This window comes from Gopherus flavomarginatus, chromosome 2 (assembly GCF_025201925.1).
Source record: "Gopherus flavomarginatus isolate rGopFla2 chromosome 2, rGopFla2.mat.asm, whole genome shotgun sequence".
Classification (NCBI taxonomy): Eukaryota; Metazoa; Chordata; order Testudines; family Testudinidae; genus Gopherus; species Gopherus flavomarginatus.
The window spans coordinates 9,590,939-9,610,722 of NC_066618.1; the positions used below are offsets into that span (position 1 = coordinate 9,590,939).

Consider the following 19,784-nt stretch of genomic DNA (forward strand, 5'->3'; position numbering starts at 1 on the left):
GCATTACCTTGACTCTTAGACTTGTATTTCTGAAACAAATACTGTTTGTGAGTTCAGATGTCATGTTCTGGGTGAAACTAACTCCACTTGCATTCGTCCCAAACAATGTTCCCTCTAATTTTTTACATCCATGTGTGGAATGAATTTTGTTATGTGCACCAACATGGAGGTGATGTGTGGCGGGGATGGGGCCGAGGGGTTCGGAGTGTGGGAGGGGGCTTAGAGGCTGATGTGGGGGTGTGTGAAGGGCTGTGGCTGGGGATGCAGGCTCTGGGGTAGGGCCAGGGATGAGGAGTTTGGGGTGCAGGAGGGGACTCAGGGCTAGAGCAGAGGGTTAGGCTTCGAGTGCAGGGGATGAGGTTTCTGGCTGGGGGTGTGGGCTCTGGGGTGGGGCTACGGATGAGGGGTTTGGGGTGCGGGAGGGGACTCAGGGCTGGGGCAGTGGGTTGGGGAGCAGCAGGGTGAGATCTCCAGCTGGGGGTGTAGGCTCTGAGGTGGAGCTGGGCATGAGGAGTTTGGGGTGCAGGCTACCCTGCGGCTGTGGCAGGGAGAGAGGACTCCCCCCAGCTCTCGATAGCCGCAGCAACCCAGGGCTGAGGTCGAGGAAGAGGCTCCTCTCCCCGCCATGGCAGCTCTGGGGCTGGGGCTGGGGAAGAGGCATCTCTGCCCGCCGCAGTCCTGCATGCCTCATCTTGCTCTCCTCCCAACCCCACCTCTCTCTTCTCCAGGCCCCTGGGGCTGCGCGGCTTTACAGCCCTTCATAGCCTGCTGCGCGAATGTGCAGCTTAGAGGGAACTTAGGTCCCAAATACCTGAGCTCTGTGTAGGAAGACTGAGGAGTCCTCCACTGCTGTTCCAGCTCACAGGAACTGCATGTTTGCATGTGCTGCTGGAGCCATGTAAGTGTAGATTTGTGGCCATTTCCTTGGCCCATCCCAGCCTAGTACCCACAAAGTGGCCTTTTGTTGGGTGTGGGCATGCAGAACACTTCTGTAGCATGCAGAGGGTGTGCAGGTTCCAGGGGTGAAAGTAAAATAAATTCTTACTGGCACAGGGACCAGCTCCGGCCCCCAGAAGGGGGGAGGCCTTGGGCAGAAGGGGCGGAGTTGGGGGGTCAGCCTCCCCTAGCCAGCCCATGCACGCTTCCTGGCCCCTACTGCCCGGGGCTCTGGTGGCCACTGCTGTGGTAGTGGTGGTAGTCGCCGGGAGCCCCAAGGCCCTTTAAATCACCAGCCCCAGGGCAGTTGCCACTTTTGTTCCCCCCTGTCGGCAGCCCTGCTGGTTGGGTCCCTATCGGCAGTGCCGCCGCCGGGGTTGGGGAAGGGGCAGTGATGTTAAAGCTCTGCTGTCGCAGTGCTTGAAGCAGGGTCCTTTGCTGCGGCAGTGCTTTAACTTTGCTGCCCCTTCGCCCATGCTGTTGGCAGCCCTGACAGTACGGACCTTACCAGCAGGATCGCCGATGGGGGAGGCAAAAGGGGCTTTAACATGGGCTGTGTACAGGCCGGTACCAGCTCACTGTCACCCCTGCCAGGTTCCCCTGTGTGGGCACTCAGCAGGCAGATCTCCCAAGCAGCCCTTACATAAAGCTTAATTGATGTGGGGGGGGAGTCTTGAGCCATGAAAATGTCACTTTCTGTGCATCGTCTCTGTTTGCTGATTCCCTGAGCATTCACACCAGGAAACTCATTTGCTAGAATAATTGTGGGCAACGTGTGCAGGTGTAAATGCCCAGCTCCTAGGAACGAGTTCCTTTCACGTCTTCTTTTTAAATGTGTCACTTTGTGCAGATGGTAAAACCTGCTATAAAGCCGTTTCTCCCCTCCCCCCAGCAAAGAAAGTGGCAAACTGATTAGCATAAAAGAGATGAGTCACCTGAACTCTGCATACTCTCTCCCAACGTACACTTGCAGTATTGACAGCCCCAAGTGTTTAAAACTCATGAGACTAGGGTGACCAGATGTCCCGATTTTATAGGGACAGTCCCAATTTTGGGGTCTTTTTCTTATATAGGCTCCTATTACCCCTCACCCCCGTCCCGATTTTTCACATTTGCTGTCTGGTCCCCCTACATGAGACAGACCCCAGAAAATCGTGAGATTGGCTTAAAAGTCATGAAACTTTAACAATAGTAAATGCTGGGGTCTTTTTTAATTTGATTTCTGTTTTTGTGCATTTAGGATTCAAAGTTCCAAGCTTAAGTCCAGGAATGAGCCATGTAACCCCCTGTCTTCTCTCTCCCTGACAGCTGGAGGATTGTCTAACCTTCAGACACCTTATCTGGAAGTTGTAAAAATGGCACACATATTCCATAAGGGTAACTGTAGCTGTAAACTGGACTGCAGTTCAGTTGATCAGCCAGAGTGGCCACTGCAGTTGTTAAACTACGGCTTTTTCCTTCAAGGGGCTGCTTCACTGGGAGTTGAAGATGCTGAGTACTTTACAGGGTTGAGCTTTTAGTCCACTGAACTGTTGTTGAAAAGACCCATGTGTATGTGACAGCCTGTGCATGTGTTTACTTCCTGCGATGCTTCAGATAAAAGCATCACACATTGATTCTTGAGTGAAATGTAGATAAGAGAATTTTGTGTCTTTTCACTGCATCAAATCACTTGAATGAAAGGCTTGTACTTTCTTCTATTATTTAGAGACATTACAGCATAGGCAGGAACTTTTTTAGCTTGTACAAGCTAAACAAGGATGGTGCTTGTAAAGAAGACCTCCAAGGAAACTCAGAAAGTGGTGTTGGTGATTCAGCAGGGGGATGCTCTTCTCAATTAGTCTCTACTGAAGCATGTTTCAGAGTGGTAGCTGTGTTGTTCTGTATCAGCAAAAACGGGGAGTCCTTGTAGCACCCCTGAGTTTTAGCCCAGGAAAGCTTATGCCCAAATAAATTTGTTAGTCTCTAAGGTGCCACAAGGACTCCTCGTTGTTTCAACTGAAGCAGTGACCCAGCCTGGTGTAGGGGGAGCTGCCAGAGGTGCCATCTTTCCGATGGGGTGCACAAGTTAATGAATGCTTATGTTCGTCAAATAGCCCCAGACAGATACGGATGCTTGCTCTGATGTTCTTGCCAGATTCTGATGTGAGTAACAACATTGTGCCTATGGACATTCCCTCTGCAATTTTAACTGGACATGTTTGTTTGTTTTTTCACTTCTAGTCCTAAAGTGCTGTTTTCTGTGCACTGTTGTATTACAAATGAGACTGCGTTTAAGTGGCAGGCAAAGTTGTTTCTCTCCAGGAGATCTAAGCATTAAGATCTTTTAGGAAGGAAGGTGCTAAATGAGTGTAAAATCTTATATTCTTCTTATTATACAAAGCTCTGCATAACACTGTTTTTGTACTCTTAGGGCCACCAGTTTGAGTCTTTCTGGAGATTAGTGGGAACAAATTGCCCTGAGTCCAGGTAGAGGAAGGTTAACATTAGAAACAGACTGCTTTCTGAAACCAAGTGAGAGATCTTTTTGGCTGTGGAGGAGACAGATAACCTCTCTACTGAATGAATGTATTTAGATGCCTGTGAACCAAGGTCATTGCAACCTGCATTTAATTATTATAGTGTTCATGCTGATACAAAGTAAGTACCAGAAATTGTACAAAGTGTACATACTTTAGGCCTTCCAAAAAGGCAAATGAGGAAGCAATTGTAGTCAGAGAAGTGCGTAAGAAGCAGAAATACAAACACCATAGATTTTAAGGCCAGAAGGTACCATCTGTCATGAACCAGGCTGAGGTCAGTTATGCCCAGTGGTTGGAGCAGAAGGCAAACCTACCAGTTGGGGTAGGAGCCAGACCTAGTGTGCATAGCATGGTTTGAGCTAACAGAGGAAAGAAAAATCCCTGTCCACGGTGGACAAAGAAGCTAAGCTTCAAAAAGACCGAGCAATGGCTGCTGCTTTGCATCACGAAAACTGGACAAGAGCCATTTTAGGCATCTGTTTTTCCCCTTGGTTGTTACTACATCACTGTCCAGGTCATAGTATGGACTAGGCCATTCCTCCCAGACGTGTTACCTCTGCTTCAAGGCACCTAGGAAAAATCTTGAGGTTTTCAGGGGGAAAGAATGAGACACATTCTTCATTTCTTCAGACAAGCCATAGAGATCCCTAGATGTCAGGTGACTAAAGATTTATTCAGACTAACTTCCCCACAAAGCCTCATAAAACCAATATTAATGCTTGTTGACTCTGATAAAGCTAACTGACATAGCATGCTTCATTTATTGTACTGCAGTTAGCCAAGCTGGTAAACATAAGGTAAGTTATGTTCACTTAAACTGCCAGAGAAACCTGTTTTTTACAATATAAGGGCACAGAACAATGTAATTTACTGCTGAAGATAAACAACAAATGACATGAGTTTTGGCTAGGAGTCAAACACCTCCAAAGGGGCCAACCATTAGAGGAACTGGATTTAGTCCTTTACCCCTAAATCAGAGAACTTTTCCACTGTCAGACGGGGAAGAGAGGAGTTGGGTCTGTGCTGGAAAGCAACAATTTCTATATTTTGCTGTTTCCTTTGTTCTCTTCCATATGGCATTGTGTTCACAACCTAAGTAACTTTCTTTGAATTGGATGATCCCTGTCATGATCAATATTGACAGAAACGATGGCTGGATCATTGCTCACATAAATCTGCATTTTTAAAATGTAGTGCATATAGTGCTGACAGCTGCTAAAATATTCCAAACAGATGATCATATGAGGGTCCTAATGTAAATGAGATACAGCAGGGAGTTAAAAAGAAGGGGGTGCACTGATATAGGTGGTGTGAATCTAGTCTTAAGACATTAAATGGGACATGGAAGAACAGAAACAGGGAGCCTAGAGAGTGTCTGGGTTTGCTGTTGTTCAGGAATGAAAATGGCATTAGAATGGATCCTTCATGGGGGAGAGGTTATCCCACATCTGCCTACTATGGATCACCTCTGAAGCATTTGGTACTGGCCACTGTTGGAGACAGGATATGGGACTATATGGACCATGGATCTGATCCAGTCTGGTCTAAGACACATGTTCACATGGTCAATTGATTAGTATGACTTTCCAAATCAGTGATATGGAATCCCTAACTTTCTGTTGAAACCACCATCACATATAATGGGGAAGGAGAGGGGGAATGAGCCTGTAAGGTAACACCCTGTATCAATGGGACAAATAATTTGTCATTAAATCGGAGATGAGAGAGATACACAAAATATCCCGGGCACGGACATTGTATAGGCTTGGAAGGAGCAGCGTTTAAATAATTTGTATGTTGTGACAGTTTGAGGAACAGGCAGTGCTTAATTTGTGCCAGGTCTTGCCAGGGCTGAGCTCTGGTACCTCTAGACTTGGCACTTCTTAGCCCTGGCATTTCTGGGCTTGCCGGGTCAGTTATGACCATAAAAAAATCACTTGGGCCACAGCACCTCTTTCATTACAAATTAAGCACTGGGAACGGGCTCATGGAAACAGAGTCCAGGTAAATCCAGAAAACAAAAAAAACATATGCAAGAAGATCCAGCTTATATTTAATATTAATAATTGTATTACTTTTAATTGATCCACTAAGGCATGCTGAGTAACTGCAGAATTTATTAATTCTACTTGCTGCATCCTGTCTAAGATTAGCCAGTGAGCCTGTAAATGCATATGCACATAAGTAACTTTATTCTGTCTGTGAATAGATCCATTGACTTCAGTGGGACTACTCAAATAAATAAAGTTAAGAAAGTTTGTGTTTGCAGGGTTGGGGCCTGAGGTTGAAAACTTTTGGGACAAGGATTGGGTCTTCCTTTGTGTTCCATAGAGCACCTAGAAAACTTTTGGCTGCTGTAAAAATAATAAACTAACCTGTTGGATAACCATTTTTTGTTAACAAACTCCCAAAATGTAGAAAACACACAGATCCAGCTCCTTTATTTTGTGGTTTGCTTCCAACGATGTTTTGGAAAGCAATAATGAAGGGACTAGGACCAGAAATGATGATCATTGTATACGATCATAGAATCACAGGATATCAGGGTTGGAAGGGATCTCAGGAGGTCATCTAGTCCAACCCCCTGCTCAAAGCAGGACCAATTCCCAACTAAATCATCCCAGCCAGGGCTTTGTCAAGCCTGACCTTAAAAACCTCTAAGGAAGGAGATTCCACCACCTCCCTAGGTAACCCATTCCAGTGCTTCACCACTCTCTGAGTGAAAAAGCTTTTCCTAATATGCAACCTAAACCTCCCCCACTGCAACTTGAGACCATTACTCCTTTTTCTGTCATCTGCTACCACTGAAAACAGTCTAGATCCATCCACTTTGGAACCCCTTTTCAGATAGTTGAAAGCAGCTATCAAATCCCCCCTCATTCTTCTCTTCCGCAGACTCAACAATCCCAGTTCCCTCAGCCTGTCCTCATAAGTCATGTGCTGCAGCCTCCTAATCATTTTTGTTGCCCTCCGTTGGACTCTTTCCAATTTTTTTCACATCCTTCTTGTAGTGTGGGGCCCAAAACTATACACAGTACTCCAGATGAGGCCTTATCAATGTTGAATAGAGGGGAATGATCACATCCCTTGATCTGCTTGCAATGCCCGTACTTATACAGCCCAAAATGCTGTTAGCCTTCTTGGCAACAAGGACACACTGTTGACTTATATCCAGCTTCTTGTCCACTGTAACCTGTAGATCCTTTTCTGCAGAACTGCTGCCTAGCCACTCGGTCTCTAGTATGTAACAGTGAATGGGATTCTTCCGTCCTAAGTGCAGGACTCTGCACTTGTCCTTGTTGAACCTCATCAGTTTTCTTTTGGCCCAGTCCTCTAATTTGTCTAGGTCCCTCTGTATCCTATCCCTACCCTCTAGCGTATCTACCACTCCTCCCAGTTTAGTGTCATCTGAAAACTTGCTGAGAGTGCCGTCCACACCATCCTCCAGGACATTAATGAAGATATTGAACAAAACCGGCCCCAGGACTGACCCTTGGGGCACTCCACTTGAAACCGGCTGCCAACTAGACATGGAGCAATTGATCACTACCTGCTGAGCTCGACAATCTAGCCAGCTTTCTATCCATCTTATAGTCCAATCATCCAGCCCATACTTCTTTAGCTTGCTGGCAAGAATACTGTGGGATACCATATCAAAAGCTTTGCGAAAATCAAGGAATAACACGTCCACTGCTTTCCCCTCATCCACAGACCCAGTTATCTCCTCATAGAAGGCAATTAGATTAGTCAGGCATGACTTGCCCTTGGTGAATCCGTGCTGACTGTTCCTGATCACTTTCCTCTCTTCTAAGTGCTTCAGAATTTATTCCTTGAGGACCTGCTCCATGATTTTTCCAGGGACTGAGGTGAGGCTGACTGGCCTGTAGTTCCCCAGATCCTCCTTCTTCCCTTTTTTAAAGATGGGCACTATATTAGCCTTTTTCCAGTCATCCGAGACCTCCCCCATTCACCATGAGTTTTCAAAGATAATGGCCAATGGCTCTGCAATCACATCCGCCAACTCCTTTAGCACCCTTGAATGCAGCGCATCCGGCCCCATGGACTTGTGCTCATCCAGTTTTTCTAAATCGTTCCAAACCACTTTTTTCTCCACAGAGGGCTGGTCACCTTCTCCCCGTACTGTGCTGCCCAGTGCTGCAGTCTGGGAGCTGACCTTGTTTGTGAAGACAGAGGCAAAAAAATCATTGAGTACATCAGCTTTTTCCACATCCTCTGTCACTAGGTTGCCTCCCTCATTCAGTAAGGGACCCACACTTTCCTTGACTTTTTTTCTTGTTGCTAACATACTTGAAGAAACTCTTCTTGTTACTCTTAACATCTCTTGCTAGCTGCAACTCCAACTGTGATTTGGCTTTCCTGTTTCACTCCTGCATGCCTGAGCAATATTTTTATACTCCTGCCTGGTCCTTTGTCCAATCTTCCACTTCTTGTAAGCTTCTTTTTCGCATTTAAGATCAGCAAGGATTTCACTGTTAAGCCAAGCTGGTTGCCTGCCATATTTACTATTCTTCCTACACATCGGGATGTTTTTTTCCTGCAACCTCAATAAGGATTCTTTAAAATAGAGCCAGCTCTCCTGGACTCCTTTCCCCCTCACGTTATTTTCCCAGGGGATCCTGCCCATCTGCTCCCCGAGGGAGTCAAAATCTGCTTTTCTGAAGTCCAGGGTCCATATTCTACTGCTCTCTTTTTTCCCCTGTGTCAGGATCCTGAACTTGACCATCTCATGGTCACTGCCTCCCAGGTTCCCATCCAGTTTTGTTTCCCCTACTAACTCTTCTCTGTTTGTGAGCAGCAGGTCAAGAAGAGCTCTACCCCTAGTTGGTTCCTTCAGCACTTGGACCAGGAAATTGTCCCCTACACTTTCCAAAAACTTCCTGGATTGTCTGTGCACTGCTGTATTGCTCTCTCAGCAGATATCAGGGTGATTAAAGTCTCCCATGAGAACCAGGGCCTGCGATCTAATAACTTCTGCTAGTTGCTGGAAGAAAGCCTCATCCACCTCATCCCCCTGGTCTGGTGGTCTATAGTAGACTCCCACCACGACATCACCCTTGTTGCTGTTGCTCACACTTCTAAACTTAATCCAGAGACTCTCAGGTTTTTCTGCAGTTTCATACCGGAACTCTGAGCAGTCATATTGCTCTCTTACATACAATGCAACTCCCCCACCTTTTCTGCCCCGCCTGTCCTTCCTGAACAGTTTATATCCATCCATGACAGTACTCCAGTCATGTGAGTTATCCCACCAAGTCTCTGTTATTCCAATCACATCATAGTTCCTTGACTGTGCCAGGACTTCCAGTTCTCCCTGCTTGTTTCCCATGCTTCTTGCATTTGTGTATAAGTACTTATGATAACTCGCTGATTGTCCCGCTATCTCCGTCTGAGACAGGAGTCCTCCCCTCTTGCACTCTCCTGCTCGTGCTTCCTCCCGGTATCCCATTTCCCCACTTAGCTCAGGGCTTTGGTCTCCTTCCCCTAGTTTAACGCCCTCCTCACTAGGTTAGCCAGCCTGCTTGCGAAGATGCTCTTCCCTCTCTTCGGTAGGTGGAGCCCATCCCTGCCTAGCACTCCTCCTTCTTGGAACACCATCCCACGGTCGAAGAATCCAAAGCCTTCTCTCTGACACCACCTGCGCAGCCATTCGTTGACTTCCATAATTCGACGATCCCTACCCAAGCCATTTCCCTGCACGAGGAGGATGGATGAGAACACCACTTGCGCCTCAAACTCCTTTATCCTTCTTCCCAGAGCCACGTAGTCTGCAGTGATCTGCTCAAGGTCATTCTTGGCAGTATCATTGGTGCCCACGTGAAGAAGCAGGAAGGGGTAGCGATCCGAGGGCGTGATGAGTCTTGGCAGTCTCTCCATCACATCGTGAATCCTAGCTCCTGGCAAGCAGCAGATCTCTTGGTTTTCTCTGTCAGGGCGGCAGATAGATGACTCAGTCTCCCCCTGAGGAGGACTGAGTCCCCAACCACCACCACCCTCCTCCTTCTCTTGGGAGTGGTGGTTGTGGAACCCCCATCCCTAGGACAATGCATCTCATGCCTTCCAATCGGTGGAGTCTCCTTCTGCTGCCTTCTCTCAGATGTATCATCTAGTCCACCTCTCAGATGTATCATCTAGCCCACGATCAGGAACTGGCCTCCATGCTTGTGCTTGTTTGTCAGACCACAGCACTCAACAAATGTCTCCTGCACCAGTAGTTAAGAGGGACTATAATCCAACTAACAAAAGGTGTTTAGGGACCTCAAGTGTAACACATAGTGCATATGCATTGGTGGCCAATGTATCCCAAGCAATGAATACCAAACTGGGGAATTGTGGGACCCACATACACCACATAAAGAAACTCCTCAGACACACCAACATCATCAGGAAAAAGCACCCCAAGAATATATAATTCAGGGGTCTTAGTTTAAAAATAAAACTAAAATTCCAGTCATAAATATAGGATCAACTGTAAAACTGTATAGCATAACTAAGAATATGAAAATGTGTCAATAAAAATGTAATTGGTGCACACAGAACACATTTCTACTGGAGTATGGTAACAAATCTGTATTTAAAGTGTCCAAAGAAAAGTACCGTAACATAAATGTGCTTTAAGATGCCATACCTCATACGGGGACAATATGTAATACATGGAAGGATAAACATGGGTTAATGTGATATTTTTGTGTTGATTTGGTTACAGTGTTCCTAAACATATAAAACGGTTAATTCCAGATTGTAATCATAGTGTACGTATATACATATATATGTATGTGTGTGTGTGTATACACACACACACACACACACCAAATCTAAATGTAAGATTTCTGTAATCTTAGTCCCTAAAGAGTGGATAATCAACAGTCTGTCACAGAGTCATCAGGCTAATGCTGTAAAACTGCTCTCTAAAAAGCCAGTCAGAACCGTGGTAAGGCATCCTCCCCTCACATTGTTACCGGGGCAAAAAAGCCTAAGTGCCCTTGTTCCTGTGTCTGACTGTAGCGAAGGGGCCTCACTCCCCCGCGCTCCTGAAGAGAACAGGCCAGAAAGGGTGCGGCCGTGGGCAGAGCCCCTGCCGCCTGTCCCTGCCTCCCGGAAGTCAAGGGGTGGGACAGGAAGTCCAAGGCCACCGCCGCCTGTCCCCACCCCCCAGAAGTCAAGGGGCGGGACAGGAAGTATAAAAGCCCAGCCCCAGGGCTCAGTTAGAGGGAGGCAGCCAGAGAGAGCAGACGCTAGGGCCCGAGCTCCCACTGGGCCCGGCCTACCCCGTGCCCAGAGGGGTACTGGCCTGACTTCCCCTGGGGCCAGCACTCAGAGGAACCCACTGAGTGGTCCGACGCTCGGCCTGTGGAGGAGTGGACCGGACCTCCCGACGCCCGGTACCCCGAGGAGTGGACTGGACCTCCCGATGCCCGGTACCCCGAGGAGTGGACTGGACCTCCCGACGCCCGGTACCCCGAGGAGTGGACTGGACCTCCCGATGGCGGACACCCTGAGGAACCCATGGTCTGGGACGCCCCGGACGACGCTGGCAGAGGGCAGGTACCCAGCGAGTGGGAGGTTGGAAGTGGCCCAGGGGCAGCCGACCCCAGTCAGGCTGCAGGCTCACCTGAGCCGATGTCATGTGTTTCGGTCAGGACTCCCCACTGACCGTCAGCAGCGTTAACCGCTGCTAGGGCCCCAGGCTGGAATGCAGTGGAGTGGGAGGGCCTGCGTTCCCCCTGCCACCCCTCCAAGGGTGGCAGACTCCCCCTCCTCCCTGGCCTGAGGAGGCTGTCTCAGCTACCTTGTTGCTCAGCCCCTGCTGAAAGGCCTGAGCATAGACTGTGTGTGTTGCCCTGCCCCGCCCAAGGGCCGGGGCGTATTTATATACTATTCTCTCGTGCTCAACCCCGCAGCAAGGGATGGGCCCGAGGCAGGAGTGAGGCAAGCTGGTGTGGCTCCCCTCCCCCCTCAAGGAGGGTCGAGCCCCAGCTGCGCTCTACTACATTGATCTTGGGGCACTTGGCACCCCTGCAGTGAGTCTGCCTGGGCGTGGCTCCTGGGGAAGCCAACAGGCCCTGTGCTTCAACTGACTAGTCAGCTCTTTCAGCCAACACCGTAAAACGGAGGGTTTATTACTTAACAGGCACACAATGTGGAACAGACTTGGTGGCAAGGGAATTGGTAACTTTTAGCAAATCCATCTTGGACTCCCCACCTCTTTCCCAACCACAGACTGACTAGCTTCTAGCGACCTGACTTCCAACACACCCATTGCTCCTCCTCCTGGTCTTTTGCTCAATTCCTGGTCAAAGTGGCACCTGGTTGCATCCCCCATCCTAGGTTTTAGATTATGAAGAGCACCTTCTATAGCTTACGTACAGGCAACTGGAGAACTGTACCTGCCCTCAAAGGTCTTAGTGGGTCACGTGCCCTTGTTCCTACCACCTAAGCATTGGTGCAACACTCAGGAAAACTAAGGCACCACACAGTATTTATGCAGAACAGTCAAAACTCGCATAGACTCACTCACAACAATAAGTGGACCAGGTAATATATGCCAGCACCTTGGAAAATAAAACAGGGCTCTATGGAATAGGTACCAGAAGGAAATGGATTATGATGAATACCGGAAGTGAAATAGAAACGAATAATAGGAGCCCAGTAAGAACAGGGCACCTTAACCACAGAAGGAAATTGAAATTTGGAGTAAAAAGGAGGTAACCTCACCATAAATTTACAATTTTAAAAAAAGGGTTGGTGGGAATTATATAAAATAAACCAACACATATGTTGGTATCAAAAGAAAAAGGGTAATGTAGTAATAAATAACTGGGCCTATGGACTAAGGAATGTAATGTACTCGTGAAGATATAACTCATTTCCAGTACAAACAATATCAATAATGAGTCCTGTGGCACCTTATAGACTAACAGACGTTTTGGAGCATGAGCTTTCGTGGGTGAATACCCACTTCGTCAGATGTCTTTGCTGCTTTTACAGATCCAGACTAACACGGCTACCCCTGATACTTGAAACAATATCAATGGCACTCTCAGATAACTAAAACCTTTATGATTTACCCTAGATTAACATTGCCAAATTTGGGGAAAATAAAGTGAAATGATACAGATTGTGATATGAAAATACAAACTAATCAAGGCACACTATACCAAATAGACTGGTGAACTAGACTGTAAAAGGTATGCTTGCTCGAAAGTATAAAATTGTTGAAAAGGCTGTAGAAAAAAGAAGATCTCAAATGTGTGTTTGGTATAATGTTGTGTCAAGTAACATAAAATGGAGTTAAATGGGCAATGTCATTTTGATTTTGTAAAACTGCAGGGTTACTCCTTACATGTTTCTGTTTTGGATGCCAAATGTGTAAGCAATATTAAAACAAAACAAAACAAAATTGAAATGCAGTTACTGGTAATGGAGCACAGTACATTATACATAGCTTAGAACTGAAAACGAAGAATGCTATAGCCAGTTGAAACAGTCATGTTTTAGGAAGAGTGCAACCCCAAGCTAAACTATGACAAGGGCATTGTGTTAACATCTCTCTTTTGGAATAAAGTGCTGTGTGATCTTCAATGACCACAAGTGATCAGGACATTGGTTTTAAGTTTTCATCCAAACACATGCCATTTCCAGCAGCACTGCGCCCTCTAACATCTCCCTGGGGCATTGATTTAGCATGGATTCACAGCAGGGAATGCTGCTACCTATTATATTGTCAGCACTTATGCGTCTGCAGTTGAGTCTTGCTTTTTGGGGTACTCTCAGATTCCTAACTAACCTCTATGATAGAATAAAATATATACAACATATTATAAATGTCTGTTCATTTCTGTTTGATGTTGGCAGATGGGAAACAATCATGTTAAAGGCTAATGTAGTGCACTGAAGAAGACTGCCTGAGCCAGGCAAATAATCCACATTAATAATGTCCAATGCAATAGGTAAACACAGACTTGGAAACACTTCGGGCAAAATTCAGCCTTGATGGAAGTGGGTGTCACTCTGAAAGATTTGGCCTACTGAGGTACTTCTCTCTCATACACAAAAGCATTGTTGTACCATTTTAGAAAACCATGTGCAAAATACTTTGCATGCTCTGTTGCTTCTTCTGGGAATTCAATTGCGTTGTACCTGGATAAAAGAGCTGGAAGTTTGGAATAGGGTTGACACACTGGTGTAAGGGAGAGCTATTGCATACATTTTTCTAAGGTCAGTATTGTCTCTTTGTAAATCAAAGGATGAGGGGGGAAAAGAAAAAAGATGGAAATTAGTTGCTTTCAGACTGTAAACCAGGGCTGAAGTTGGCCCATTGGGGTGACATGTTTGATGTGGAAATGAGAGTTGTCAGAACATCACTGGGAGGATGGTTGTCAACCAATGATTACTTGGTGCACACGGTGACTGCCAAAGTTGGTATCAATTAAAACTGGCAACAGCAGATTTTTCTTTAATCACAGACAGTGTCTGTCAACACTTCGATAATAATTATTCATTAGCTCAAATTCAACAACCCAAGTTCATATTATTTTACAGTTTTTACTCAGCCCGGACTTGTGTAAACCTCCCAGCAGGGTACAAATCCAGGGAGCTCCTGAGCACCTGCCTCTTTCATTACTCCCAGTGAGAGTCACAGGCAGGGCCGGCGCTACCATTTAGGCAGCCTAGGCAATTGCCTAGGGCGCCAGGATTATTGAGGGGGCGAAATTTTGCCGAGGGGGCAGCAGGCGGTGCTGGTGGAGCTGCAGCAAGCATTCCTGCGGATGGTCGGCTGCTCCTGCGGCTCCGGTGGACCTCCTGCAGGCTTGCCTGCGACAGGTCCACCGGAGCCACGGACCAATGGACCCTCCACAGGAATGCTTGCTGCAGCTCCACCGGAGCCACGGGATCAATGCGGGGGGCGGCGAAATGGCTGTGCGCCTAAGGCGCAAGAAACCCTGGCGCCGGTCCTGGTCACAGATACCCAATAGTTCTCAGGGTTTGGCCCACTGGTATCAATAAGAGTATTGCCTGAGCAAGGATTGACTTGAGTAGGGACTTTGATCCTGTCCACTGACTTCAAGAGAGTAAGATTATTTCTAATATTTTACGTTGTCATTATCAGTCAGGGAATAAAGCCACATTATTTTTCACAATATCACATTCACTTATAGGGGTTATTCAATTTGTTCTTTAAATGGTCTCATTTAAGCAGCACCAATGAATGTAAGGAGGCAATTTTTATAAGCCAAAAAGTCACTAAAGCCCCATCTAAAAGGGCTTGTTTTGTCATCTTCAGGGATTTTTTTGTATTTGACACCCATGAAGAATTGCCACATGAAGAATTTACCTGATGCAGCCTGTAGCACTTTGGATCTGTTAGTTCCAACTGCCTTGCAGACTTCCTGCCCCAAGAAGAGCAAGATGTGGCCAGAATGTTTTGCCTTTGAGTCCAAGTCTAGACACTTCTCTGATGATGACAGATCTTCTATCAAAGACCTCAATGACTGCCTCTGCTTCTCTGGCCCCCTGGTCCTGATATAGGATTGAAGTAGGATATGCTACAGTTGGGGGCATTGGCCACCACATCCCTGTCATTGTCCAAGAGACCCTGGGGGAAACTTTCTGACCTGCACAAAGTTCTAGTTAGAGCTGGAGGAAGTTTTTCATCCAAAACTTTTTGGGGTGCAAAAAATGAGGGTTGGCAACACCGAAATGTTTCATGAATTTGTGTCCATTTCACTGAATTGTTCATCTTATTTTCCTCCCTACAGTCAAAACATGTCATTTTGACATTTTTAAAACAATGCTTGGATTTTTTGGGTCAAAACCACTTTTTGTTTTGGATTTTCCTTCCATTTTCCTTTTTTAAAAACCATAAAAATGTCAAAAAAAACCCACACTCAAAAATGAACAAAATGCCTGTGACCCAAAATGACTTTTAATTTTTTTTCAATTTGCCAAAAATTCCTAAAAAATTGTGTTCACGTTGACCCAAACCATTTTTTTGAATTGCCAGCAAACAAAAAAATCATTATTTACATAGCTCTAGTTCTTATCTGATTCAGGGATATGCTTAAAATATAATAAAGTTGGGTCTGCATTAGAAGATTCAATTTGTTCCTCTGACATGGTTAAAACAATCTTATTATAACCAGGTCCCCTCAGAAATTGGAAATTGTCCAGTATATCAGAGCAAACAACAAAGCTCTAGCAAAAATTGCCTTGGAATCTTTAATTACCACAAATGATCGAGAACGGAGTTTTACACATCCCATGAGTGTCCTTACCACAATGTTCTGCAACTGGTTCGGTGTTGATTCACAGGGAAAAGTACTACTGTACCTGCTGAAACCCTACCAGTTTCCTTGAACACCCAGTCTTTCTTTTGATCTCTCCCCTTCAAGCACTGATCCAATCTTACTCTGATTAGTTTATGAAGACTAAGGCCATAGTCCATGATACTATGTCTTGATCTTTTTCTATCAATAACACAATGCGCTTGTCAGCAATAAGATAAAGCTAACAGCTCAGCTTTTAATCTTAGCTGCTGGATGGCCTCTGATGATGCTGTTTAGCCACTCTTTAATTCTTCTTCCACAGCTACAGAATATGGGATCATCAGCTGCTCAACATGGTGGCAGATATTTCCTATGCCATTTTTCTCTGATTTTTAAATAGCCTGACCATAGTAAATGCCACAGTTTTGGGGTTTGTGGCCTGACTCAATAAGCCAGCTTGACTTCTTTGGGAACTTTGTTTCCTAAAGCTATCTGGACAGCACCTAGCAGTCCCGATCCACGACTAGTCCTCCTATGCAGTAAGGTAATACATTAAAATAATATTATGTAAGCATGAGATTTGCTAGAATTTTAGACTCACCCCACCAAATAGTCCTGAATGCAAAATTTTATTTTGTGTGTATGAAATAATTTTACCATTTTAAATAGACACAGCTTTAAAAATTAGTTTTACTTTCATTCAAATCATGCTTATTCCTCAGATCTCATTGTGATCTAAGGACCAAGTCACGTGACGTTTCCTCCTTCAACGATGTTTGATTTCTCCATGCCTGGAATATCTGATGGAGCACACCACTAATGTTGAAGCGTATTTTCAGGCATATGTAACTCAAATAATAATTGAACCAATTTTGCTGAAACCTTTCCTGAATTATTCACCTGAGATCGAATGTGGAAAAAGTCACCCCTTAAGAAGTCCGGCTCCAGCTCTCACAGATTTTTAGGCACCTGACTCCACTACCCTCAGTCCAATGAGCTGATGGCCAGATTTAATGGGACCCTGAAAATGACACTGAGGACTTCTATGGATCAGCATCCCCAGGACTGGAGCAAATGCTTACCTACCTGCTGTTCATTTATAGGGAAGTGCCCTAGGTATGTACAGGGTTCTCCCCTTTCGAACCGTATGGTAGGAGAGTGAGGGGACCCCTGGACTTGATTAGGGCTGAGTGGGAAGGGATAGCCTCCCATGGTAATGTGCTGTCCTTGCAAGAGAGGCTCCCTGAGCTTATGGATTTTGTCAAGGGGAGACCCCAGGGGCACAGACAGTGGGAGAGTTAGGTGCCTAGGCAAGTCCCCAGGGGAACAGGCGGTGGGGGAGTTGGGTGCCTTGGAAAGGCCCCCAGGGAACAGGCGGTGGGGGAGTTGGGTGCCTCGGCACGGCCCCGGGGAATGGGCAGGGGGTGGGGGGGGGAGTTCATAGAATCATAGAATATCAGGTTTGGAAGGGACCTCAGGAGATCATCAAGTCCAACCCCCTGCTCAAAGCAGGACCAATCCCCAACTAAATCATCCCAGCCAGGGCTTTGTCAAGCCTGACCTTAAAAACCTCTAGGGAAGGAGATTCCACCACCTCCCTAGGTAACCCATTCCAGTGCTACACCACCCTCCTAGTGAAATTTTTTTTCCTAATATCCAACCTAAACCTCCCCCACTGCAACTTGAGACCATTACTCCTTGTTCTGTCATCTGCTGCCACTGAGAACAGTCTAGATCCATCCTCTTTGGAACCCCCCTTTAGGTAGCTGAAAGCAGCTATCAAATCCCCCCTCATTCCTCTCTTCTGCAGAATAAACAATCCCAGTTCCCTCAGCCTCTCCTCATAAGTCATGTGCTACAGCCCCCTAATCATTTTTGTTGCCCTCCACTGGACTCTTTCCAATTTTTCCACATCCTTCTTGTAGTGTGGGGCCCAAAACTGGACACAGTACTCCAAATGAGGCCTCACCAATGTCAAATAGAGGGGAATGATCATGTCCCTCGATCTGCTGGCAATACCCCTACTCATACAGCCTAAAATTCCGTTAGCCTTCTTGCCAACAAGGGCACACTATCGACTCATATCTAGCTTCTCGTCCACTGTAACCCGTAGGTCCTTTTCTGCAGAACTGCTGCCTAGCCATTTGGTCCCTAGTCTATAACAGTGAATGGGATTCTTCTGTCCTAAGTGCAGGACTCTGCACTTGTCCTTATTGAACCTCATCAGTTTTCTTTTGGCCCAATCCTCTAATTTGTCTAGGTCCCTCTGTATCCTATCCCTACCTCCAGCATATCTACCATTCCTCCCAGATCATTAATGAAGATATTGAACAAAACTGGCCCCAGGACAGATCCTTGGGGCACTCCGCTTGAAACTGGCTGCCAACTAGACATGGAGCCGTTGAGTGCTACCCATTGAGCCCGACGATCTAGCCAGCTTTCTATCCACCTTTTAGTTCATTCATCCAGCCCATAGTTTTTTAACTTGCTGGCAAGAATACTGTGGGAGACCCTATCAAAAGCTTTGCTAAAGTCAAGGAATAACACGTCCACTGCTTTCCCCTCATCCACAGACCCAGTTATCTCCTCATAGAAGGCAATTAGGTTAGTCAGGCATGACTTGCCCTTGGTGAATCCATGCTGACTGTTCCTGATCACTTTCCTCTTCTCTAAGTGCTTCAGAATTGATTCCTTGAGGACCTGCTCCATGATTTTTCCAGGGACTGAGGTGAGGCTGACTGGCCTGTAGTTCCCCGGATCCTCCTGCTTCCCTTTTTTAAAGATGGGCACTACATTAGCCTTTTTCCAGTCATCTGGGACCTCTCCCATTCACCATGAGTTTTCAAAGAGTTGGGCGCCCTGGTAGGGGGAACGGGGGTGGTGGTGCGGAAGTTGGGCGCCTCAGCCTGGCCCCGGGGAACGGGCGGGGGGGGAGTAGGGTGCCTGGGCCTGGCTCTGGGGAACGGGCGGCGGGGGGGGGGGAGTTGGGCGCCTCGGCCCGGCCCCGGGGAACGCGCGGGGGGGGGAGAGTTGGGGGCCTCGACCTGGCCTTGGGGACCGGGCGGGGGGGGGGGAGTTGGGCGCCTCGGCCCGGCCCCGGGGAACGCGCGGGGGGGGGGGGGGGAATTGGGCGCCTCGGCCCGGCCCCGGGGAACGCGCGCGGGGGGGGGGGGAGTTGGGCGCCTCGGCCCGGCCCCGGGGAACGCGCGGGGGGGGGGGGAGTTGGGCGCCTCGGCCCGGCCCCGGGGAACGGGCGGGGGGGGGAGTTGGGCGCCTCGGTCCGGCCCCGGGGAACGCGCGGGGGGGGAGTTGGGCGCCTCGGCCCGGCCCCGGGGAACGGGCGGGGGGGGAGTTGGGCGCCTCGGCCCGGCCCCGGGAAATGCGCGGGGGGGGGAGTTGGGCGCCTCGGCCCGGCCCCGGGGAACGGGCGGGGGGGGGGGAGTTGGGTGCCTCGGTCCGGTCCCAGGGAGCGGGCGGGGGGGGGAGTTGGGCGCCTAAATCCCAGCAGGCTCTGGCCTCAGGCTCTGAACGTTGGGAGCAGCTGCGGAAGGGGCCGATCCTGGGCTGGGCCAGGGGCTCCCAGCTCCATTGCCCTTTGCTGAGGAAGCTGCCCGAAGAGATCAGGCAGCCGCGGCGGATTGGCTCGGGAGGCGCGGCCCGGGAGAGGCGGGGCTCGGGAGTCCCGGGCGGGCTGAGCTCGAAACCCTTGGGCCAGGGAGCGCTTCTTGGCAGAGGCGCTTCGGGGCCTGGCCCTTTAAGAGACAGGCCTCCAGAGGAGGACTCACCTGCCCCCTCCCCGTTCCCGGCATGCTCCGGGGTGGGGACTCTCTAGCCGCCGTCTCGGTAGGAGGGAGCGGGGGGATAGTTTGTTGTGGGGCCGCCTCCTGGTGGTTGTGACAGGGCCCGTGGTGGGGACGGTAAGAGCCGAAGAGCCCTTCAGCCGCCAGCGCGGTGGGGGCAGGCTGAGGAGGCGGGTGGACGGGGAGACTGGGGGGGCAGCTGAGGAGGGCAGGGGGCAGGCTAGGGGCGAGGCTGAAGTGGG

At 48.1% G+C, this 19,784-nt stretch overlaps 1 protein-coding gene across 8 annotated transcripts in view; it reads left to right on the forward strand.

Annotated features, from left to right (window-relative positions):
• Nucleotides 1-10,833: 10,833 nt before the first annotated feature.
• SEC22C (SEC22 homolog C, vesicle trafficking protein) overlaps nt 10,834-19,784 on the forward strand; it is a 131,689-nt gene continuing 122,738 nt past the window's right edge. For 2 of the 8 annotated variants that reach the window (XM_050942787.1, XM_050942789.1), the window contains exon 1: nt 19,582-19,659. The gene's annotated coding sequence lies outside the window, so the exon portion shown is untranslated. Of the gene's footprint in view, nt 11,022-13,331; nt 13,510-16,064; nt 16,287-16,464; nt 16,859-19,432; nt 19,660-19,784 lie in introns of those variants that run through there. The other 6 variants (XM_050942782.1, XM_050942785.1, XM_050942788.1 and 3 more) reach the window with 6 other exon arrangements.